At 42.1% G+C, this 26639-nt stretch overlaps 2 pseudogenes across 2 annotated transcripts in view; one reads left to right on the top strand and one right to left on the bottom strand.

The window, feature by feature from the left end:
- LOC307095038 (protein SET-like) overlaps positions 1-26639 on the top strand; it is a 345435-nt pseudogene that overhangs the window by 41184 nt on the left and 277612 nt on the right. The gene's annotated exons all lie outside the window — the stretch shown is intronic.
- Positions 3510-4243, bottom strand: LOC307094990 (neugrin-like; annotated as a pseudogene). The gene has a single exon. The product of its transcript is annotated as a neugrin-like (transcript).

A 26639-nucleotide genomic window follows, 5' to 3' on the forward strand; every position in this document is an offset into this window, starting at 1 on the left:
GCTGTTGCTTTCTCTTGAGTTCAAAGAGCATGTTACGTTAAAGTTAAAGTTGTAAATACTTTATCTCAAGGGAAATTAGGCAAGCACTCTGAAAGTGTTTTTACTCTTAATGTGGTATACAGGGAGATATTAGAATAAGTTTAATCACTTTATCAGTCATTATTTGCATCAATGTTGTTTTTATATTATGAGTTTGTTATTGTTGTTATATCATTTTGTTATTGTTTAGTTATTAATAAAATTATGTATTATTTCCCTATACATTGTACTCATTTCCTTTTATCTCTCACACTTTTATTACAAAGAAAGGGCAAATAGCAATATTAAAATATTTCATCTAATTAATTCCCTTTCAATGTGCACGAATTTTGTGCACCGGGCTACTAGTCAGTTTATAATGTTCTTTATTATTCATAAATGAGTGAGATCATGTGGTATTTTTCTTTCATTGACTGGCTTATTTCACTTAGCATAATGTTCTCCAATTCCATCCAGGTTGCTGCAAATGATGAGAATTCCTTCTTTTTTATGGCAGCATAGTATTCCATTGTGTAGATGTACCACAGTTTTCTGATCCAGTCATCTGCTGACGGGCACCTAGGTTGCTCGCTCTGTTATCTGGATTCTCTATTCTGTTCCATTGGTCTATATGTCTGCTCTTGTGCCAGTACCAGGCTGTTTTGAGAACAGTGGCTTTGTAATACAGCTTGAAATCTGGCATTTAGATCCCTCCTACTTTATTCTTCTATTTCAGGATTGCTGTGGCTATTAGGGGTCTTTTTTTATTCCAGATGAATTTTTGGAGAGTGCTTTCTAGGTCTGTGATATATGCTGTTGGTATTTTGATGGGGAGTGCATTGAATCTGTAGATTGCTTTGGGTAGTATGGACATTTTAATGATGTTGATTCTACCAATCCATGAACATGGTATGTTCTTCCATCTGTTTACATCTTCCTCTATCTCTTTTTTCAGTGTCCTGTAGTTTTCCGTGTATAGGTCTTTTACCTCCTTAGTTAAGTTTATTCCTAGGTATCTTAATTTTTTTGGTGTGATGGTAAATGGATTGCTTTTTTAGTCTATCTTTCTGTAAGTTCACTATTGGTGTATAGAAATGCCTTAGATTTCTTGGCGTTAATTTTGTATCCTGCTACATTGCTGAATTCATTTATTAAGTCTATTAGTTTTTTTGATGGAGTATTTTGTTTTTTTTATGTACAATATCATGTCATCTGCAAATAAGGACAGCTTCACTTCTTCTTTTCCAATTTGGATGCCTCTTATTTATCCTTCTTGTCTAATTGCAATGGCTAATACTTCCAGTACTATGTCAAACTGGAGTGGTGAGAGTGGGCATCCCTGTCTTGTTCCTGTTCTTAGGGGAAATGGTTTTAGTTATTGCCCATTGAATATGATGTTTGCTGTGGGTTTATCATATATAGCTTTTATTATGTTGAGGTATGATCCTTCTATTCCCACCTTGTTGAGAGTTTTTATCAAGAAAGGGTGTTGGATTTTGTCAAATGCTTTTTCTGCATCTATTGATATGACTATGTGATTTTTTTTCTCTCAATTTGTTTACCTGATGTATCACGTTTATTAATTTGCGGATATTGTACCATCCTTGCATTCCTGGGATAAATCCCACTTGGTCATGGTGTATGACATGATACACTTTTAAGTTAAATCGGTGTTGCTAACATTCTCCACCATTTATTCCAGGTGGTAAATATTCTATCATGATTAGTTTCAAAATGACAATATGTTGGCACTGAACATGGTCCTGCTAGGATATTTCAGTAGCACATCATTATATTTTATTTCCAACATGCTGATGCATTACGTACAAATATACTCAAGAACATTCATGATAAAATAGTAAAATAATGGGCCGTGGCAAGTTTCATTAATTTTTTAACCTTTGATGTAAGTGTAATTGATTTAAAATATACATTCAAAACTATATTTTTATTGATTTCAGTGAGGAAGGGAGGGGGGATAGAGAGAGAGAGAAAGATGAATGATGAGAGAGAATCACTGATAAGCTGCCTCCTGCGTGCACCACAATATGGATCCAGTCCACCACTTGAGCATGTGTCCTGACCAGGAATTGATCAGAGACCTGCAGGGTCATAGGTGAACACTCAACCACTGAACCATGCTTGCCCGGCTCTCCTAAGATTTTCAGGGATCCCATGCAACCTGCAACCTGGGGAGCAATGAGCAGTGGCAGCTCGTCCTGGCCTAACCCCTGAATCTGCGCTCAAGGCCTCCTTTCCTCTGAATGCCCAGTGATCTAACAGCAGCCTCGCTTTGGCTCATTTATTTCCCACAATGTTTCTAGAGAGTCAAAGGAGCCAGCTGTTTCCTGTTCTATCTCTCTGCTGATTCCTGTTCTATCATAAGGCCTACGTTTTTTCATTATCCCCAGTTTCAATTAATGTACCTACAAAATCTTTTGAACTTGTGCAGTGAAATCTCTTGGAACATGAAGTAATGAACTCTAACACTACAGACCAAGGTGAGGCCGACCTGCTCCGGCTGCTTCCTGTTCCTGAACACAGGTGTGCCTGGGACATCTTCTACACAACAGACCAAGGCATGATTTTGCTTCGAGGATCTGGGAGAAAACATGATGGTCTTCACTCAAATTGGTGTTGTTGAGTCAAATCAATTTTCACACTCTTCTTTCTTTATTGATTTTTTAGAGAGAGAGGGAGACGGAGAAACATCAATGATGAGAGAGAATCATTGAGCAGCTCTCTCCTGCATGCCCCCTACAGGGATGGAGCTCCCCAACCTAGGCAAGTGCCCTTAATTGGAATCCAACCAGAGATACCTTGTTTCATTGGTCCATGCCCATCCACTGAGCCATGCCATGTGGGCAAACTATCTTTTTTATTGTTGGCTCTATTACAAATAGACCCAAATTCCCCCATCCTCATCCCCCTTTTCCTCCCTCTACCCTGCCCCCACCATTTCTACGCACTCAGCACATTATTGTCTATGTCCATGCACTATGCATTTATGTATATATATTTTTTGGCTGCATTTCACTTTACTTTGCACAAAATGAATACAAACAATTGACTAAGCAGCTCCAGAACTGTTAGTGTTCATTAATCAAGAAGTAAATGATGTCAGAAGGAACACTTTTCAATTCCTCCCATACACATATTGTAAACACAACAAACTCCTAACATAGATGACACAGGCTGGTTTCAACACATAGAAAGCCTAAGCAAGAAGGGTGAGTACTGAATATCCACATGGTCAGACCAGGAGCCATGCTCTAGGAGCTAGACTACACCTAGCCTGTTATTCACGCTGCCCACATATACATCTGCCCTGTGAAGTTCACTGTCCCTTGTCAGATTGAAATCCAAGTGGCTCCTTCCATTTTCAGGCTTATCATTTCCAAGGTGGACAATCCACACACTGAAATCCAGGCAGCTCCAATATGCTCGCTCAGCTGTATTTTACATGACATCTCCACCAGCCAGGCTCCGGGTCAAATTCTGTACAGGAAGTTCCCATTGTCGTCAAAGAACTCTCGCCCCCTCTGCACTACCTTGCTGCTCAAGTTCTGCTCACCCACTTCTCTTGACTTCAATGCTTCCCGCTCCTTCGCACTTGGCAATCCATCACTGTGGCTCCCTCACAACCACTGGTGGAGTACTTCTGCAGCTCTCTGTGCTGACCTTGGGCTGCAGCAACAGGCACAAAGCTTTCCTTCTCCAGGCTCTGGACTCCTTTATTCCTTCCCTTCTGTCTCCTCAGGGTGTTTGTACTCTGAGGATTTGGTTTTGTCACCCTCAAAGCTGTGCTGTGACCGTGGCCTTGGGATGAGGCTTCAGCTCCTGACACAGGGCGGCCTGCAGAAAGCACCTCCCAAGCATCCCCAGGGCCCGGAAGCTGGCGGAGCGAGTGGGCAGGCCCAGCTTTCTGAAGGACCTCTTGATCCTGTTTCAGTTTCTTCTCCAATGTGGGCACAAACTTGCTTTTTAAATCCCTTCTGATCACATTGTAGCTAACATCCAAGACTTCAGCCAATCTGGGAACTGTTTGGGACTCTGAAAATTCTTCCTGTAAATACTGGATCTTCTCCCTGGCTCCCCTGGTCAGAGTCCAGGGCGGGGCCCCTAGCGGCTCCATTTGCTTTTGAATTTTCTGGAACAGGATGTTTTTTTTTTTTTTGTCCTCTAAGTGCGCTGGAGGTGAGAACCAATGGCAGAAGCTATGCATGGGAGCAACATGGGTGGTTTAAGCATCTCAGCTAAATCAGGGAGTGCCCAGCCCTCGTCTCTGTTCATTGCCCTGGAAATCTAACACCCACAACAGCAGCCCCTGAGCAAGGTGAGCTCTCTAAAAGGCGATGCAATACGTTCCTGGTGAAGGGACCGTGGTCCCAAAGGATCCGAACACCAGCCCCTGCACTTCTGATGAGGGAAGAAGCAAGGCCCTGCTTCAGGCTGAGGGCCCGGGAAGGAGCCGGTACTGTTACAGAGAACTGGAGAGGAACCAATCAATTCTTAGAGAGATGGAGTTACATTTATTATGCACGGGTTCAGAGGAAAATGTCTCTCAAATTCTGGGCCCCACCATGAAGGAATTTTCTCTCTTTATATGTTCCCTAACCAGGAATACAACCAGGACCTCATGGATCATAATAGATCATTGGTCAAAAATTGAGCAACACCAACTGGGCTATATTATACATATTTTTAAAAATTTAATATGTCTTTTTGATTGTTCATAGTATTACAGATGTCTCCCATTTTTGCCTGTGCACATACTCTTTGGGGGATCTCTCCTGGTTCTCCCCACATCCCTCTCCTGGGAGGTCTGCCAGCCTGTTCCAGTTAACCAGGCCTTTGGCCCCATCTTGTCCTTTCCCAGGGCCACTTGCTGAACCACATCACCATTATTCACCAATGTCACTGGCTGGGATGCTAGCCCTCCCTTTGGCGTTTCAGAAAACTACATTACCCAGAAAGGATTGCGAAGAAGTAGGCGGAGCTAAAGGACACTTTGTGTCAGTGCATCCTGTTAGGGTGGGACTTCCGCCTTCCTCCTCCTGGCGGACATTTTGACCTCTTCAGTTTCTTCCAGGACTCACAGGCTTCAGCCCACTCGTGGTGAGTAGGAGGAGGCCTGGGAGGCAGCGTCCTTGCTGTGCAGGGTGTGTCTGAAGCTTGTTGAGCACCATCAGGCTGGGTGGGGCCTCCGCGCCTCCCAGACTCCTCTATGCTTACAGAGTTCTCTCAGCCTGACCCTATTGAACCTTGCAGCACCCAGGGAGGGGAGGTCTGAGTATCTGAGATCTGACTGTGGTTCTTCATAGGTTAGATTTAAGGGAAAAACAGTCATGGAGAGAGGCCTTCAGAGCAGGACTGAAGGCTGCCTCTATGAGTGTGGACTATCAGAGTCTAGGCAGTACTTGATTCTGTATGAATTTGGCAAGCATTCTCTTGACCACACATGCTGAATAATAAGTAAGAGGGTGAGGAGATGATTATAGGTGGCGGGACTATAGCAGTGCAGGTGTGAGAGAGGTGTGGTCGAAAGAGTGATGAGCACTTGGAGAGGGAGTGTGACGTCATGGCCAGAGCACCATGACATTGACATAAAAGTGAAAGTAGGGAGAGTCCATTTCTGGTGGAGTCTGGACAATAAAATATGGGTAATTTTTGGATAATGCCTGGAAAGGGTGATGTTTTGGTGCTACCTGCCATGTTCAGGACTTGGATAACATTTATGTACCCACCTGCCTTTTGTTGTTGGGCTGACACAGTGTTGGTTAGGAATGAGAGTATACATGAGTGTTCCCCAGGCTTGAAATTCTCTAGGCCATGGGTAAGGGAAAAGGGTAAGAGAGAAATAGATTATGGAGTTGATAATCTATAAATTTCGAAAATAAGGTGATTAAGAAACAACATGTCCTCGCCAATGCAAATTTGTGTTACCTTTCAAGTTGAGCTTCTGGGAAAGAAGCAGTGTGAGAGAAGTGTTGTTCAAAGAACTCTGTGCAGCAGGTAATACACAGCTATGGCCTCAGCACTCTGGGATTGTGGTTGGAAAGGTGAAGTTTGATGCAATGTATTTGGTGTCTTTGAGGAACAATCTGAGGGACTACACAGGTATTGCCTGATAAGACCAGTATCAAATCACTCACACTCCCTCTATGGCCGACATCTCTTCCTACCCTATGTTCTTGACACCCACTCTACTGTCAAGAGGAAGTGTGGTGTACATGTGAATCCCAGAGCTCAGTTATCTTCTATCTGCTCAACTGACTTTATTGTGGGAAGACAAAATATCGGTAGAAATATAACATGACAGTGACTTTCATGGGATGAAGCCCTGGTATCTTCTCTGGTGTGTGGAGTGGAGAGAGCAGATTGATGTGGAGGGTGGCAATATGACAGAGTTGAAACCTTAGGAGTGAATCTGATCGTGGGATGTACTGTCTCCATTAAAAAGGTATATGAACGTTGAGAATGTGGCCATTTTCTTCTCTCAGGAGGAATGGGGGCTTCTTGATGAGTCTCAAAGACTTCTGTACTGCAATGTGATGCTGGAAATTTTTGCATTTGTATCATCTGTAGGTAAGACTTTCACATTATCCCAGTGTCCTGGGATGATGTTCTCTCTTCCTTTATTCCTCTGATGTAGCTTTCACTCTTCTACAGCTAGACCATGGGCTCTGCTCATTTCCCCCACTGTCCAGTCAAATGTGCTCTTGCTGCCATGGTTGAGGTCTGTGGAGAGCCCTGAGCGAAGGACTCCACAATTATTGCCTCAGACAGTGCAGGATGTGTCTGGGAGTCAGGAGTCTTGTAGACAGCTTAATGGGTCCCACCTGGTATTCCTCTGCCTGGCAGGGTGACTATGTCCATACCCATGGCTTCCTTTTCTACCTCATTCCTCTAGGCAAAGGTCCTTGGTGACTGCCTTTGCCAGTTTATGGTCTTTACTTCCATGAACCTTGAGCTGCTCTTAAAAGATCACACTTCAGTTGTTTGTAATATTATATTCCTTAAATACAATTGCAAGCCGAATGGCTCAAGGCCAATGCTGGCTGCCCATCTCTGTCGTATTTCATTAATCCTTGGAATATTTCTCTTGTACATAATTGTAGAGAGGAATATGCAGGATGATCCCTGATTTTTTTTACAGGGTGAACATGCAGGATTGTCTCAGAAGAGGCCTGGCCCTGTTTAGGTGCAAATGTGGAGTAGATATGGTATAAGGGTGGTGTTTCGATCATACCAAGCACCAGCTCATTTCCAACAGTGTTTAGATGCAAGTACCATGAGCAACAGCATATTTCTACCTTTTCTCTGCCATACTTGACACTATGCTGACTTGTCATTTCACCTGTGACCTCCTGGCCTTTGAGTACCTTCACCTGTGAGTCCTTTTTGCATCACCTGTTCCTCTGCATTGCTCCATCTTCAGTATTCTCTAACATTGACCTGTACATGTGTTATGAGGTGTACATACAAGCTTAAATAGTTCTTTAAAAAAAGCTAATAATTTATTGAATCCTAGAGGTCTGGCGCATGAAATTTGTTCATGGGGTCCCTAGGCCTGGCCAGCGATCAGGGCCAATCAGATTCCCTGCCTCCCCACCTCCTCCATCCCTCACTGCACGCGTATTGCCTAGGCATGGGTCCCCCCACCTGCCCGCCTTCTCCTTCCCTCACTCCCTCAGTGCCCTGCTGCTGCCATTGGTCACCTATCATGTTCCGCACCGTCCCCTGGTGGTCAGCTCTCGTCATTGCGAGTGATCGTCCTCCTGGTTGAACTCCCAAGGGGACACTTTGCATATTACCCTTGTGTATGTATATAGATATAAATATAGATATAGAGATAAAGATAAAATAGTGATAGATATTCAGAGAGAAAGAGAGAGAGAGAGAGAGATATCACTTGCAATGAGAATAACCATATTTCAGCACAGGTTTCCATGTCACCAGCAGACAAACCATGCTGAACACTGTTAGCAGAAGAATGAGCTGACAATCCTGCTTCTCTTCCATGTCGTGCTTGCCATGTGTGTGTCATTTTGTTTGAGGTCTTCCTTGTTTTGTGATCCTCAGTAGCCTGACCTTTATGAAGTGAATTATAAGTGTAAAAAATGTGGGAAATCTTTCAGAGAAATCTTTAACCTCATTCATCTCAGAAGAGTTTACACTGCAGAAAAGCCATAGGAGTGTAGTGATCATGGAATGTCCATCTACCTGAGGTCCAAACTCATTCCTCAACAAAATCCACACTGGATAAAAGCTGTATGAGTGTCGTGATTGCACGATGTCCTTCAATCAAAGCAGTACCATCACTCAACACCAGAGAGTTCACACTGGTTAAAACCTTAGGAGTGTAGTGAATGTGGGAAAGCTTTTACCCACAATAATCACCTCCTTATCCACAGGAGAGTTCACACTGGAGAAAAACCATGAGCATAATGGCTGAGGAAAGTCATTTACACACAGGTTTACCCTCATTCAACACCACAGAGTTCACAGTGGAGAAAAGCCCTAAGAGTGTAGTGCCTGTAGAAGTGCTTTAGGCAACACAGTAACTTCACTCAATACCAGAGAGTTCACAGTGGTGCAAAACCTTATGAGTGTAGTGAATGTGGGAAATCTTTTACCTGCAATAATCACCTCCTTATTCACAAGAGAGTTCACATTGGAGAAAAGCTATATGCGTGTACTGATTATGGGAACTTTGTAATCTTTATTAATATTCCTGTGAACTCCTGTAATCTTTAATAATATTCCTGTAAATACTCTCATCCTTGTGAGGTTCAAGCAGCCAAAATGATGATTTTGAACCTGGACATGATAATATATTTCAGTAGTACATCATTATATTTTATTTTCAATATGCTGATTCAGTAGTACCAAATATGTTCAAAACTTTTCACAATAAAACAGTAAAATTATTGGGAAGCATCAAGATTAAACCTTTCCTAAAGATTGATTTAAGTAGAATTTATTTAAAATGGACATTAAAAAATATACATTTTGGTGTTTCCCTGCATACCTGCATTGCTGATACCATGTTCCTACTGACCTTATCAGAGCTTCATTCTCGGCCTATAAAATAATTGATGCAATAATACAGTCTGACATTGATATAGCTTACTTTAAATATTTCCTTGGAAAAAAGACACTTTTGAAATCCCATGAATGCTATTCTAGCCTTCCACCACTATCTAAGTCATCATGATGGTTTTGGTATCTATCTATTCTCAGTTACATTATTGGGTTGTTACTTAAAATGTCACATATGTCTGACCGAGGCCAAACAGCTATGTGGGTCAGCGAATAATTTCAATAACGAAAGGTTGCAAGTTACAACCCTGGTCACATCAATTACAAGAGTTAATAAAAAAAATGTATAAAATGAATGGAACAAAAAATAGATCTCTCTCTCTCTCTCTCTCTCTCTTTCTCTCTCTCTTTTTCTCTCTTTCTCTCTCCAGACAGTCCTGTTGTTACTTCAGACTCGACATACGTCTTTTTGTGGTTACGTCGCAATCTGCAATTTATTTATATAAAATAAAGTTCTGTCATTCGATGTAAGGCGTTTGCACCAAGTTCTCTCCGGAACTAGTTGGCCAGCGGAGTGGATGAATAAGTCATCATGAGGATCTATACAAGGAAGATGCTGTTATTCAGTCACCGTTTATAAGCCTTTTTGGATTATGCTTCATTCGCTCTCTTTTGTTTGTATTATTATTTTGAACAATTTTTGCCCTTCCTTATGGCTCCTAAGCATAAGGCAGGTTCTTCTGATGGCAGTGCTACAAAAAGAAGGAAAGCCATGACAATGGAAGTGAAAGTAGATATAATAAGACGCTCGGAAAAGGGTGAAACAACTATGAACATTGACTGGTTGCTTGGCCAAAGTCCTACAACTGTCTTGACAATCATCAACGATCAAAACCGTATACTTGAACATGTGAAAGGATCTGCTCCTATGAAATCAACTGTGGTTACAGAGCAGCGCAGTGGTCTCATTATTGAGATGGAAAGATTATTAGTGCTTTGGCAGGATGAGCAGCATCAACGGCGTATTCCAGTTAGCCAGATGTTGATTCAGGAGAAGGCTAAAAGTTTGTTTGAGGCCTTGAAAAAAGAAAAGGGGGAAGGGAGTGAAAGTGAAGAGTTTGTGGCTAGCAAAGGTTTGTTTATGCATTTTAAGGCTCGTGCTAATTTGCATAATCTTAAGCTGCCAGGGGAAGCTGCTAGTGGTGATGCTAAAGCAATAGATGATTTTCCTAGTGTGTTGGCTGAGATAATTAGGGAGGGGGGTTACTGTGATCAACAAGTGTTTAATGTGCATGAGACAGGCTTGTTCTGGAAGCATATGCCTACACGTACGTACATTGGCAAGGAGGAGAAGACAGCATCAGGCCATAAAGCCAGCAAAGAGAGATTGACTTTGCTTCTTGGGGCTAATGCTGCTGGTGACTTCAAGCTGAAGCCCTTGGTGTGTCTGACCGAGAATCCAAGGGCAATCGAGGGCATATGGAAGGGTCTACTACCTGTCATCTGGAAATCTAACAAGAAGGCATGGGTGACACTTAGCGTATTTGAGGACTGGTTCACCAACCATTTTGTGCCAGAAGTCAAGGACTACTGTGCTTCAAGGGGGCTGCCCTTTAAGGTGTTGCTAGTGCTGGACAGTGCCCCTTGTCACCCTGCCAATTTGAATGACTTTCATCCAAATGTCAAGGTGGTTTACCTTCCACCTAACACCACCTCCCTTTTACAGCCTATGGGCCAAGGTGTCATTGCCTCTTTCAAGGCCTACTACCTCCGAAGGACATTTGCTATGGCTTTTAGGGCAACGGAGAAGTATAAAGAGTTGACTCTCAATGACTTTTGGAAATATTACAATGTTCTTGCTGCTGTAAAAAACATTTCTGATTCTTGGGATGAAGTTAAGCACATGAACTTGAATGGTTTTTGGAAAAAATTGTGTATATATAATATCCCCATATCTCTCTCTCTGAAATCAATATATATGTTTTAATCACCTAGTCACTCACACACATCTGAAAACCAGCACAGGCTAGGGACCTGTGCGGACGTGCAGACAAGGTTCTCTTGAGGGCAGAGCATGCAGTGTCCCAGAGAACAGTATGGGAGGTGCCATCTATGTCAGTGTGGCAGGTGGTGAACCCGGGCTGAGGTGTACAATCACACACAGGAAATGATGACATCATTGTGGTCCCTGGGACTAAAAGCTAAGTGGCCGGACACTAACAATGACGTGCAAATGAATGAAAAGGGAGTCCATTTCTGATGGTGTCTTTATGATGTGATATGGGGAATTTTAGGATAATTTCTAACAGGATGGGTTGTTGTGCCAACCTGCCATTTCCTGTTGAGGGCTGACCCAGTGAACACTAGGAATGAGATAGCATACATCAGTGTCACCGGCACTTGAAAATCCCCACCGGAATGGGGCAAGGAGAAGAGAGAAGGGTGAGAGAGAAATGTATTCCAGAGGTGGTGAACTAGAATTTGGGGAAAGAAGCTGATTAGAAAACATCCTGTCCTCATCATGGCTCATTTGTGTTACCAGTGAAGTTGTGCCTCTGGGAATGAAGCTGTGTGAGACAAGTGTGGATCAAAGAACTATGGGCAGCAGGTAATGCAGAGTGATGGCCTCAGCAAACTGGCCTCAACAAACTTGGAGTCAGAAGTGCAATGGGCATTACCATGTTGTTTGGTGTCTTGTAGGGACCATTTGGAGGACAACATGGGTATTGCCTGACAAGACCAGAGTCAAATCCATCACATTCCCATTATGTGCAACATCTCCTCCTACCTTATGTTCCTGACACCAACTATTATTGAAAGTGTGACTCCTATTTGAGGATGAGAGCATAGGTAATTTGTATCTGTTCATCTGCCTTTATTGTTGTAGGAAGACACAGCATCAGTAAGAATATAAGGAGAGATTGACTTTATTGGGAACAAGGGCTGCTTTCTTCTCTGATTTGGGGAGTAGGAGAGCATATGCATGTGCAGGGTGGGTAGTATGGCAGACTTGGAATCTCAAGAGAGAATCTTATCATGGGATGTTCTGTGCCCATTATGACATGATATGAACTTTGAGGGCGTGGCCATTGCCTTCTCTCAGGAGGAGTGGGAGATCCTTGATGAGGCTCAGAGAAGTCTGTACTGTGATGTGATGCTGGAAGTGTTTTCCCTTGTATCATTTTCAGGTAAGACCTTCACATCTCTCCTAGTGTCCTGAGGTGATGCCCACTCGTTATTTATTTTCCACACTTAGCACTCTCTCTCTCTCAAAGCCAGACCATGGGCTCAGCTCATTTCCCCCACTGTGTTGTCAATGGGCTGTGGCTGCCAGTGCTGAGCTGTGCAGAGAGCCTTGAGCAATAGACTCCATAAACCTCCCTAACACCAGTTGCCTCAGAAACTGCAGAAAGTGTCTGGGTGTCAGCAGTCTTACAGACCACTTAATGGGTCCCTCCTGCTCTTCCACTCCAGGGAGGGTGACTCTATCCAGATCCATGGCTTCCAATTCTGCACCTTTCCTGTCGATAAAGACCCTGTGTCAGTTATCTTCTTTACATACATGAACCAGGGGCTGTTCTTGTAAGACCCTCCAATTATTGTTTGTAATATTACCTTCCCTGGATACTATTGCAAGCTGAATGCTATGGGCAAGTGATGGCTGCTCACCTGTGTTGTCTTTTCATTGATACTCAGAATATTTAGTTTGTACATACTTCTAGAAAAGGAGGTGCATGGAGAACCCTGGGTTTCTCTAGGGTGAACGTACAGGATGGTCCTAGAGGATGCTTAGCCCGGCTGAGTGGCAACTGGGGGGAGGTATGACATAAGGATGGTGTTCAGATTATACCGGGAACCTGCTCCTGTCCAACAGTGTTTGATGCAGGTTCCAATGGCCGCACCTCATTTATACCTTTCTTTTCCACACTTGACACTTTGCTGACTTGTCATTTCATTGCTGACTTCTTAGATTTGGCTATCTTCATCTTTGTGTCCTTTTTACATCACCTATTCCTCTGCACATCTCTTTCTGCAGTATATTACAACATGGACCTATGTAAGTGTTATAAGGAGCACATTCATACTTTAATACCCCTGAAACACCAGCTACTTGTTTATTGCATTTTACTTGGAATGAGATTTAACCAACCTTCTGCACAGCTTGCCCATGTCACCAGCAGAGAAGATCTACTGAGTGCTGTTAGCAGAAGAATGAGCTGTACAGTCCGCTTCTCTTACATGTGGTGCTTGCCATGTATTTGCTCTGTTTCTGTTGAAGTCTCTTGTTTTGTGATCTTCAGTGGTCAAGAACTTCACAGTTGCATCTTATTAGTTCATCTTTCAGGTCTTTTATTTTCAGCCAGTTGCATGAGACCAATGTATTATGTGCAACACAGTTTTAATATGGGACTTCCCTCTGTCACCACATCAACATTCATTTCCGCATCATTCCTCTGTTTTCAGGTCCTTGGCATAAAATGGATGATGGGGAGGCCTATTCTGAGCACAGTGTATCTGTAGGAGATTCTCAGGTCAGGGCTTCCAAGACAGCGGCAGCCCCCCAGAGGATCCATCTGTGTAAGCCGTGCTTCTCAGTGTTAAAAGATATTTTGCACCTGACTGAGTTACAAGTAGCATACTTTGAGAAGAATGTGGTCTTAAGTGATGCATGTGTGAGAGACTTGTGTTTCAGTGTAAACCCTCACCAGCAGCAGAAGGATGCTTGTGGAGAGAAGCCCTGGAAAGAAGATATGGAGCGAGCTTCGCTTGTAACAACTTGCTGGTTCTCGTTATCTGGGGTGCCTGAAGCTAGTACTGAAGTTGGGGTGGACTCCCCAGCCACCTCAGGGCTTCTCCAGCACCAGGCCACTCTGAACACTGAGGAGCCACACAGTAACAATGAGATTTCACCGGAATGTCTCATTGGAAAAAGACATCACCAGTGGGTTGAATGTGAAACAGCTCCCAGCCAGAAACAGAACGTTGCTTATCAGAAAGGTCTCAGCTCTGAAGATACGATTAATGAGTGTAATAAATGTGGGAAAGTGTTCAGACAAATCTTTAACGACCTACAACATGAGAGAGTTCAAACTGTAGAAAAGCCCTGTGAGTGTACAATTGTGGGAAGGTCTTCAGTGAAATCACTGATCTCATTATACACAACAGAGTTCACATTAGAAAAAAGTGTTACACGTGTAGTGAATGTGGGAAGCATTTCACTCAAAGGTCTCACCTAACTGTACACCATAGAGTTCACGCTGGAGAAAAGCCATTTGTGTGTAGTGAATGTGGGAAGCATTTCAGTGATAGGGCTTCCCTCACTGTACACCACAGAGTTCACACTGAAGAAAAGCCATATGAGTGTAGTGAATGTGGGAAGCATTTCAGTCGAAGGTCTCACCTAACTGTACACCATAGAGTTCACGCTGGAGAAAAGCCATATGAGTGTAGTGAATGTGGGAAGCATTTCAGTGGAAGGTTGCACCTCACTAGACACCACAGAGTTCATACTGGAGAAAAGCCATAAATGTGCAGGGAATGGTTTATTTTTTTCACTTATTATAAGAACACTTAAGGGGCTCTATGAGACCCTATACATGAATGTAAACCCCTTTCATGGGAACATGCACTCTGCTAGATTCCTCATAAATCTGAGGTACAAGTGAGACTTGAAGGAGCTTCATTGCACTTGCTAACATGCCCAGATCTACCACCCAAATGATGTCACTGTCTCTTTGTAGCTGAAGAGATTTCACCTCTAACACCTGACTCACCTGAGGAGTGTGCATCTGTGACCACCCTTGGGTGCTCAGGGGAATGTCTTCTGTGTTCTCACTTCTGCTGGAAGTAATTATGGTTTCTCCAAGCTCTTGGCAGTATCTTCACTCATTTCTCTGTGACGAGAAAATGGACCTGACCCAGGATTCATCCAGAGCACCCCTTCTCAGCTAAGAAGTACCACCTGTTTCAGGGACATAGTGGTACTCACATTATGCTTTGATAAATTTAGGGGGATTTTTATTCACCAACCTGCAAACCCCTTGTTCTCCTGTGCTCTAGTTTAGAATCTTTTTAATGATATTTTTACATTTGTACCTTTATTTTTGGTTTTATTCACTGCTACACACGATTTACAGACACAAATGTGATCTTTCAGCATGTAGAGATGAATAGATACTGTGTTTATCCAAAAGTGTATGTGTTTTGAAAGGGACAACATAATGTCCGGAAATCACATTTTGTCCAATATTGGCTTATTACTTATTGCAGCCCATGGCCTGAAAAGAAAGACCACGTGACTTTGTGCATTTAATTTTCAGCCTAGTGCCTCGATTATTGGTGAGGGCAAAGGTCAGTCTGAAGACGAGACCTTTGTGCTGCTTCTGTGACCAATATGAATCATGTTCTCTGTTCACAGTATGTACTACATAAGTCTCAGCAATGTTTAGGGAACCTGCTCTCCATGTACTGCAAAGGAGCCATGTGCCAGGAAGTATGACATTTCATAGGCTGGTGTCATTTGTTGTAAGTCTCTGAGGTGGAACCACAATTAGGGCAGAAACACTGTTTCAATAGTGAGTGGGGAAGCTTGCAGGAAATTAGATGGTAAGTGCCTCTTCTGAACATAAGGCCACAGATGTTCTGGCGTCTATGACTTGTGTGGCCTTTATGTACAGATATTCTCAGGACCTGCAAAACTGTTCCATGTAGCTGACATCATTGGCAGAATAATCTAATGATATTGTGTATTACCTGGCCCCTCTAGGGTGTTCACATAATGTAGTTGCTCAACAGGCAAGAAGTCAAAGGTAGAAGAAGGATAACCCTGCAATTTTTCCCAGGATGTCTTTGGTATGTAGTCAGCATTCCTATTGAATTTGATGGCAATAGTTTTTTTTTCTTTTACATGCTTTTATGATTTCAGAGAGAGAAAGGGAGAGAGATCAATGAGAGACAATCATTGATCAGCTCCCTCTTGCATGCCCAACTCTGGGGATCCAGCCCACAACCTGAGCATGTGCCCTGACCTGGAATCAAACCAGTGGCTTTCTGTTAATGTGATCACGCACGAGAAAATGAGGCACAGTGGCCATGGAGAGTTTATATTTTGTGTTCTTCTTTATTAATTATTGTATTATTTTCAGTAGCAACAACGTTAAACCTACTTTGCCACACCCTGTATTTACCTCCAGTCCTTTTGTTATCTTTCTGCCTCCCAGCCCTCCATGCAGGCATTGATTTACCTTCCTATACAATAGAGTAGTTCATATTTTTCATAATTTTATTGGTACTAAAAGGCGTATTCTTTTTAAGAAACACTGGCTTCCTTCATGCTACACAGATATTTTGAGACTCGACACTAATGTTTATGTAAATATTTATTTCCAGGAAATATTGTATTCTATGGGTAACCACTTGAACTATTGAGCTGCCTATGGTTTTAGTGATTTCTATGTTTGGGGTTTTATAAATAAAACAGTTGGGATATTGTGTTGAGTTCTTTCTACAGGTGTATGTGTTACTTACCAAACTGTTCCAGTGTCAGTGAATGTGTTATATTTTAACATCTGGGGAACTGTGACCTAAAATGGCCAATCACTTTGCATCCCAACCCACCCACAGTAATGAAAATTCCATTTTTCTGCAACCCTGCCAGCACATGTGAAGTTTAATCTTTTTAAATACCAGCCCTATCAGCGAGTATTGTTAACTTGCTTTTGTTTTCATTCCATTTCTGTAAAAATGTTTAATGGTGATAATTTCTTATGCATTTCTTTACATTGTCTTTATCTCCTTTGTTAAAATGTCTGCTCAGGATGTTTTGTCTACTTTAAAGTTAATTTATTAAGCTAACCAATGGGAGGATAGTGCAACCTCTTAAGACAGGCGTCCTCAAACCACCGCCCGAGGACCACTTGCGGGTGTTTCTACCGTTTTGTTTTTTTACTTCAAAATAAGATATGTGCAGTGTGCATAGGAATTTGTTCATAGTTTTATTTTTAAGTATAGTCCGGAATTCCAACTGTCTGAGGGACAGTGAACTGGCCCCCTGTTTAAAAAGTTTGAGGACCCCTGCTCTAAGACATAGGTTTGAATTTCACTCATTCCTCAATGACTCCAGTGACTTTTTTACCATATGGAATTCTTGCTTTTGAATTCTAATAACAATATACTTTTTCTCAATTTTTACCCTACGTATTTATACCCACTTGTACCATACACTTAAAAGTTTAATCTGCATTGTTAACATCCTCCACCAGTGTTCTTTAAGTCTAAGCATTTAATAATACATTAAGTGAAGTCTAGGTTAGCAGTAGTTGACAAGTTCACCACATTCAAACTGTCAAAATGATGGCATTGCACATGGACATAAGATATTTCAGTAGTACATCATTATATTTTACTAGTGACCAGGTACATGGATGCGTGCACATTGAAATTAAAGTAATCAGAAAGTGTGTGGTGGGGCGGGACTTGGTGAGATGGGGCCCACACTCCGTAGTGCCAACCTCTCACAGTCCTTCCTTGGCCTGCGTTGCCGAGGCTTGAAGGGCGTCTTTGTAATGTGTCGGGTCCCTCAGCCACTGGTTTGATTCCAGGGCAGGGCACATGCCTTCCTGAATCCCCTCGAGTGGTAGTGCAGGAGGTAGATGATTGCTGTTTCTCTCCCTGTCCCTTTCAAAATGAGGGCCTGGCCTGTGGAGATTGGGCTGAAACAGGCTCTCCGACATCCCCTGAGGTGTCCTGGATTTCGAGCGGGCAGTTCTTGGGTGACACAACCCAGAATCAGGCTCCCTCCTCTCTGGTTCTGGGGTGGGGTACCTGTGAACAACTGCTGTCAAGTAACCACAACTCACTGGGCAGCTCCTGTGTTGAGCGTCTGCCCCCTGGTGGTCATTGTAGGTCATAGCCACCTGTGAGTAGGTTCGGTGGTTGCTTAGCCTTTCATATAAATAGATTTTTAGCATACTGATAGCGTAGCAATGAATGTGCTCAAGAATATTCATAATTAGAGATATTATGTAGGGGGGAGAAAAAATGGCGACGGAATAGAGTCGTGTTTGGAGTCTGGTCCTGGGGCCGAGAGTAGGAACAGCAGAGGTTCGCAGGGGGTGTGTATCTTGGCAAGCCAAGGGACAGCTAAACTCCAGGAGAAGGCAGGGGAGTGCTGGCCAGGGTTCCCCTGACCGTGCAGCACCCACAGGGGCTGGGTCTCCTCCCGGAGCTGCGGGCTCACTGGGCGCCTCGCCATCTTGCAAGGAAAGGAGGATTTTATTGGAAACCTGACTTTCCGCGACAACTGCAAACACTGAACAGCTGCGAACACCAGAACACCGGTCCCCTATCGGCGCAAACATTCGGATTCAAAGGAACCCTTCACTGAACCACGGAAAGGTCAGATTTCGCCTGAAATAGGGTGTGGTTTCTAATCCCCGCTGTGGGAGGGAAGCGCGCGAGCCGTGGGACCGCCGGCGGGAACCGGGAGGTCTGTGCCTAGAAAAATCGGGGGCAGTTGGAGCTGCCGTGATCCATGAATGTGGAAGGGGATCCTCTGAGCTGCTAACTGAAGTAACCTCTTAAAAGCAACTCATTTTAATCTGACGAGGAGGATCAGACTAAGAATTTTCAAAGGACTGCGGGCTTCTTAGTCTGGCGCACAGACCCACTGTCTGCACACTTGGGCTTTTTCCGACTCTGATTACTAAGCCCAATACATAGGAAAACCCAGGTGGAAAAACCCTGAAAAACTGCAGGGGGAAGTTGTTTTTTGGGAACCTGGGAACAGAGCTGGGTGTGACCATCGGGGAGGCAGCTGTGAGGCACACACCTCCACAAACCGGTAGTGAGTGCCATAGAGGGGAAAAAAAAAAAAAAAAAGCTAGAGAGGCCCGGAAGTCAATTCAGAAACACTGCCACCCAGGGGCTGAAACGCTAATTGTCTCTGGTGTAATCAAAAATAAATATGAGAAATTAAGACACGGCCGGCTTAAAAAGCAGGATTGGCTTACAACACTGAGGAGCAAAGGAACGAAGTTGAACTGAAATACCGCCCAGACTGGGAAACAGGCATACCAAACAGAATAATAGAGGAAGTGAATGACAGCCGCTACTGCACATTTTAGTCTTCCTATTTTTTAATTTTTAATTCTTTTTTCAATTTTTTTCTCAATTTTTTTATTTGAGAAATTTTTTTATTTTCTCAATTTATTTTCATTTTTTGCATCTTTTACTTAAGAAACAAAATTTTTTTCTTTTTCCTCACTCGATTTTCACCTTTTTAATTATTACATTTTTATTTTCAATCAGCATTATTATTACTATTATTTTACTTTTTTTTTTTAAATGTCATTAGACTTTCTCTTTCTTTTATTTTGGGATTAGTGTCCTACATTCTATTTGCATCTTTCCCTTACCCTATCTCAACGCTAACATTTTGCCATCACTCTCCTTCTACCCTTTCCCCTTTTGGTCTTCTGCTTATCTTAACTCTTCCTGGCTTTAGATTTTCCCTACTTTTTCAGTTTACCCTCTGCTAAAATTTCACCCTACTTATATATCTAATTCCCAACCCCCTGCTCCAAATCCATACATACCTCTCTCTACGCTACCTTAAAAAAATTATTTTTCTCTCTGGCCTTTTGTTGTTGTTTGCTTGAATGTTGTTAGATTGAATTTTTATGCTTTTTTTATGAGATTGTTTTGATTATTCTTTTTGTTTGTTTGGTTGGTTCTATTGTTTGCTTTTTTTGTTTGTTTGTTTTTTACTTTTGTTTTCCCTTGCCTCACTTGATATTAGTTGGTGTTGCAGTTTGTATTAATCTCCAGGCTCGTGTTGCTGGAATTTGCTGGGATTAGTGGTTGTTCTAGTGGAGTCTACTCCCCATATATATAGTTTGTTCCCCTTTTCTCTCTTAGTATTGTTCTTGTCTCTCTTACTTTTTTTTCTTTTCTTTTTCTTTTTCTGCTCTTCTCCCAAGTTCAGATTCACACTCTTTTTTTGTTGTTGTTCTTTCTTTTTACTCTCCCTCTTCCACTCTTATTCCCTAATTTGTCTTTCTCTGGTGGATACCTTTATTGGAGGTTATTAATATCGTGAATACAATTCTGTTTAGTGCCTTGTGTGTTGTGCCTGGTTGTGTTGTATTTTGTACCTTTAAATCAATGCCGGAGAGAGAGAACTATATAACCAGACATCCGGAGAAGAGAGACCATGGGGAGACAAAAAAAATAGCCCCCACAGGAAAGAAAAGCAGGCATCACCAGAAAAGGAAGTAAACGAACTAGAGGCAAACAACCTATCAGAGAAAGAATTCAGAGAAATGATCATAAGGTGGCTGAAAAGGATGGAAGACAAATTCGACAATATGAGTAAGAACCAAGAGGAAATGAAGAAGAACCAAGAAGAAATGAAAAATGACATCGCTGCTGTAAAGAACTCAATAGAAAGCATCAAGAGTAGACTAGAAGAAGCAGAGGACCGCATAAGTGAGCTAGAAGACAAGATGGAAAAAAATACCCAATTACAACAGCTTCTAGAAACAAAAATTAGAAAGCATGAGGAGAGCCTAAGGGAACTTCGGGACAACACAAAGCAAAACAACATCAGGATAGTAGGGGTACCAGAAGGAAAGGAAACGGAGCAAGGAATAGAAAACCTGTTAGGAGAAATAATAACAGAAAACTTCCCTGATATAGGGAAGAAAAAACCCACACAAATCCAAGAAGCTCACAGAGTTCCAAGCAAAATGAACCCCAAAGACCGACACCAAGGCACATTATAATTAAGTTGGCAAACACCAACGACAAAGTAAGAATCTTAAAAGCGGCCAGAGAGAGACAGACAGTTACATACAAAGGAACCCCCATCAGACTAGCAACTGATTTCTCAACAGAAACTCATCAAGCCAGAAGGGAATGGAATGAAATATACAAAGTCATGCAAAGGAAGGGTCTCAATCCAAGAATACTGTACCCAGCAAGGCTATCAATCAAAATTGAAGGTGAAATCAGGAGCTTCACAGACAAAAAATGGCTAAGGGAGTTTATCACCACCAAACCAGCAATGAAAGAAATGCTAAAAGGTATGCTGTAAAAAAAAAAAAAGAAAGAAAGAAATAGGAAGCAAAGAAGGAACACAGGGGTATAGAATAAAAATGGTGACAAATAAGTGCCTATCAATAATAACTTTAAATGTAAATGGATTGAACGCCCCAATCAAAAGACACAGGGTAACAGATTGGATAAGAAAACAAAACCCATATATCTGCTGTCTACAGGAAACCCACCTCAAAAAAAAAGGATGCATACAGACTGAGAGTAAAGGGATGGAAAAAGGTTTTCCAGGCGAATGGAAATGAAAAAAAAAGCTGGGGTAGCAATACTTATATCTGACGAGTTAGATCTCAAAGTGAAGGACATAACAAGAGATAATGCAGGCCACTTCATAATACTAAAGGGAGAAATCCAACTAGAAGAAATAACTCTGGTAAACATATATGCACCCAACACAGGAGCACCAAGATACATTAAAAAACTCCTGGAAGATATCAAAGGAGAGATTGACAGCAATACCATTATAGTAGGAGACTTCAATACCCCACTATCACCATTGGACAAATCCTCTAAACAAAAAATCAGCAAAGAAACATCAATCCTAAATGACTCACTAGACCAGATGGAATTAATCGACATCTTCAGAACATTTCACCCCAAACCACAGAATATACATTCTTCTCAAGTGCACATGGGACATTTTCAAAGATAGACCATATGTTAGGACATAGGCAAAGTCTCTCCAAATTCAAGAAGATAGAAATCATATCAAGTTTCTTCTCAGATCACAGTGGCATAAAACTGGAAATCAACTACAATAAAAACAACCCAAAGAAATCAAACACATGGAGACTAAACAGCATGCTATTAAACCATGACTGGGTTACCAAAGACATCAAGGAAGAAATAAAAAACATCATGGCAACAAATGACAATGAAAACACAACAATCCAAAATCTATGGGACACAGCGAAAGCAGTCCTGAGAGGGAAGTTCATAGCTCTACAAGCCTACTGCAAAAAACAAGAAACAATGGTAATAAATTACCTAACCGAACAACTCAAAGAGTTAGAGAGAGAGCAACAAGAAAAGCCCAGTGTAAGCAGAAGGAAAGAATTAATAAAGATCAGAGCGGAGATAAACGACATAGAGACCAAAGAAACAATACAAAAGATCAACAAAACCAAGAGCTGGTTCTTTGAAAGGACAAACAAGATTGATGAACCTCTAGCCAGGCTCACCAAGAAGCAAAGAGAGAGGACCCAAATAAACAAAATCAGAAATGAAAGAGGTGAAATAACAACAGACCCTGACGAAATACAAAGGATTGTTACAAAATACTACAAACAACTCTATTCCAAAAAACTGGACAACCTGGAGGAAATGGACATATTCCTAGACAAATACAACCTTCCAAAATTCCTTCAGGAAGAATCTAAACAGCTCAACAGGCCTGTAACTATGGAAGAAATTGAAGCAGTTATCAAAAAGCTTCCGGCAAACAAAAGCCCAGGGCCAGACGGCTTCACAGGAGAGTTTTACCAAACTTTCAAGGAAGAACTAAAACCTATCCTCCTCAGACTATTCCAAAAAATTCAAGAGGAAGGAACACTTCCAGGCTCCTTCTATGAAGCCATCATCACCCTAATACCAAAACCAGATAAAGACAACACAATGAAAGAGAATTACAGACCAATATCCCTTATGAACATAGATGCCAAAATCCTCAACAAAATCCTAGCAAATCGGCTCCAGCAATACATCAGAAAGATCATACATCATGACCAAGTAGGATTTATCCCAGGAATGCAAGGATGGTACAAATTCCGCAAATCAATAAATGTGATACATCACATAAACAAATTGAGAGATAAAAATCACATAGTCATATCAATAGATGCAGAAAAAGCATTTGACAAATTCCAACACCCTTTCTTGATAAAAACTCTCAACAAGGTGGGAGTAGAAGGATCATACCTCAACATAATAAAAGCTATATATGATAAACCCACAGCAAACATCATACTCAATGGGAAAAAACTAAAACCATTTCCCCTAAGAACAGGAACAAGACAGGGATGCCCACTCTCACCACTCCTGTTTGACATAGTACTGGAAGTATTAGCTACCGCAATTAGGCAAGAAGAAGAAATAAGAGGCATCCAAATTGGAAAGAAGAAGTGAAGCTGTCCTTATTTGCAGATGACATGATATTGTACGTAAAAAACCCAAAAGATTCCATCAAAAAACTAATAGACTTAATAAATGAATTCGGTAATGTAGCGGGATACAAAATTAACGTCAAGAAATCTATGGCATTTCTATACACCAATAGTGAACTTACAGAAAGAGAGACTAAAAAAGCAATCCCATTTACCATTGCACCAAAAAAATTAAGATACCTAGGAATAAACTTAACTAAGGAGGTAAAAGACCTATACGCGGAAAACTACAGGGCACTGAAAAAAGAGATAGAGGAAGACGTAAACAGATGGAAGAACATACCATGTTCATGGATTGGTAGAATCAACATCATTAAAATGTCCATACTACCCAAAGCAATCTACAGATTCAATGCACTCCCCATCAAAATACCAACAGCATATATCACAGACCTAGAAAGAACTCTCCAAAAATTCATCTGGAATAAAAAAAGACCCCAAATAGCCGCAGCAATCCTGAGAAAGAAGAATAAAGTAGGAGGGATCTCAATACCAGATTTCAAGCTGCATTACAAAGCCACTGTTCTCAAAACAGCCTGGTACTGGCACAAGAACAGACATATAGATCAATGGAACAGAATAGAGAATCCAGATATCGACCCAAACCACTATGCTCAATTAATATTTGACAAAGGAGGCATGAACATACAATGGAGTCAGGACAGTCTCTTCAATAAATGGTGTTGGGAAAATTGGACACACACATGCAAAAAAATGAAACTAGATCACCAACTTACACCATACACAAAAATAAACTCAAAATGGATACAGGACTTAAACACAAGACGGGAAACCATAAAAATACTAGAGGAATACACAGGCAACAAAATCTCAGACATATGCCAAAAGAACTTCTTCACTGACACTGCCCCTAGGGCAATGGAAGCTAAAGAGAAAATTAACAAATGGGACTACATCAAAATAAAAAGCTTTTTTACAGCAAAAGAAACCATCAACAAAACAACAAGAAAGCCCACTGCATGGGAGAACATATTTGCAAATGCTAGCACTGATAAAGGTTTAATCTCCAACATCTACAGGCAGCTTATGCAACTTAATAAAAGGAAGATAAATGATCCAATAAAAAAATGGGCAACGGACCTAAACAGAATATTTTCAAAAGAAGACAGAAGGAAGGCCAAGAGACACATGAAAACATGCTCAAAGTCACTTATTATCTGAGAGATGCAAATCAAAACAACAATGAGGTACCATCTCACACCTGTCAGAATGGCTATCATCAACAAATCAACAAACTACAAGTGTTGGCGAGGATGCGGAGAAAAAGGAACCCTCATGCACTGCTGGTGGGAATGCAGACTGGTGCAGCCACTGTGGAGAACAGTATGGAGTTTCCTCAAAAAACTGAAAATGGAACTCCCATTTGACCCAGTAATCCCACTCCTGGGAATATATCCGAAGAAACTAGAAACACCAATCAGAAAGGATATATGCACCCCTATGTTCATAGCAGCACAATTTACAATAGCTAAGATTTGGAAACAGCCTAGGTGCCCGTCTGCAGATGAATGGATCAGAAAACTATGGTACATCTACACAATGGAATACTATGCTGCCATAAAAAAGAAGGAATTCTCATCATTTGCAGCAACCTGGATGGAATTGGAGAATATTATACTAAGTGAAATAAGCCAGTCAATGAAAGAAAAATACCACATGATCTCACTCATTTATGGATAATAAAGAACATTATAAACTGATGAACAAAAAGATAGATACAGAGACAGTAAAGCAACAAACAGACTTTCAAATTACAGGGGGAAAGTTAGGGAGGGGAGGGGAGATAAGAAATCAAACGAAGGACTTGTATGCATGCATATAAGCATAAACAATGGACGCAAAACTCTGGGGGGTGAGGGCATGTGTGGGTGTGGGGTGTGGGGGGGTAATGGTAAGATATGTACACATATAATACCTCAATAAAAAATAAAATTAAATTAAAAAAAAGATATTATGTAAAAAAAAGAATATTCATAATTAAACAGCTGAATTATTGGAAACTGGTAAGTTTTAAACATTTTTTAAAGTTTGATATATGTGTACTTGATTTAAAACATGTTTTAATATATATAATTTATATATGTAAAACTTTAAATATATATATAACTTTAAATATATATAAAACTTTAAATCCTCTCTAATAACATGGTAATATGCAAATTAATCATCACTCGCTACATAAGCCACCCCCACCAGCCAAGTCACGCCCACCAGCCAATCAGGGCGAGTATGCAAATTAACCCCAATCCAAGATGGCTACAGCCACAGAGAGCAAGGTTTCCCAGGTAACAGAAGAAGCCAAGCTTTCCATAGCCCTTGCAGGCCTAAGCCTCCCCTGAAGCTACAAAGTTTCAATTATAGAAGGTAAACAAATTCAAACAAATGTTGGCAGAATGGAGCTTGAGAGAGCAGGCCAGGGTTGCTAGCGGCAACAGGGGAAGCAAAGCTTTCCGCACACCCTGGCTGGGCTCACCCACTTAAGGCTACAAAGTTTCAATTGTAGAAGGTGAATCAACTGCCACAGAAATGGCTGCCGCCCCAGAGGGATCAGCAGGAGGCTTGGCTCTGCTCCAGGCTACAAAGTTTCAATTGTAGAAGGAAAATAAATTCCAGATACCAGGGCCTCCTCTTGGGTCGCCAGGGTGCGTGGGTGGCCTGCAAACCACCACAGGCCCCTCGCTCAGGGCACCCCACGCCCCAAGGGAACCCCACCCTGATCCAGGACATCCTTCAGGGCAAACCAGCTGGCCCCCACCCCTGTACCAGGCCTCTATCCTATCTAATAAAAGAGTAATGTACAGATTGATCATTACTGCAACACACAATATAGCTGCCTCCATGTGGTCAAAGATCCTGCCCCCATGTGGACACAAGATGGCCACTACAAGATGGCCAGCAGGAGAGGCCAGTTGGGAGGCACCCGGCCTGCAAGGGAGGGCCGTTGTGAGGGACCAGGCCTGCAAGGGAGGGCAGTTGAGAGGACCAGGCTTGCAAGGGAGGGCAGTTGGAGGTGATCAACCCTGCAGGAGAGGGCAGTTAGGGGTGACCAGGCTGGCAGAGGAGGGAAGTTGGGGGCAAACAGGCTGGCAGGGGAGCAGTTAAGCATCAACCAGGCTGGCACGGAGTGGTTAGGGGGTGATCAGGCTAGCAGGCAGAAGCGGTTAGGGGCAATCAGGAAGGCAGGCAGGCAAGCAGTTGGGAGCCAGCAGTCCTGGATTGTGAGAGGGATGTCCCAGAATGGAGAGGGTACAGGCTGGGCTGAGGGACAAACCCCCCACC

Source organism: Cnephaeus nilssonii (genome assembly GCF_951640355.1).
Source record: "Cnephaeus nilssonii genome assembly, chromosome: 24".
Taxonomy (NCBI): domain Eukaryota; kingdom Metazoa; phylum Chordata; class Mammalia; order Chiroptera; family Vespertilionidae; genus Cnephaeus; species Cnephaeus nilssonii.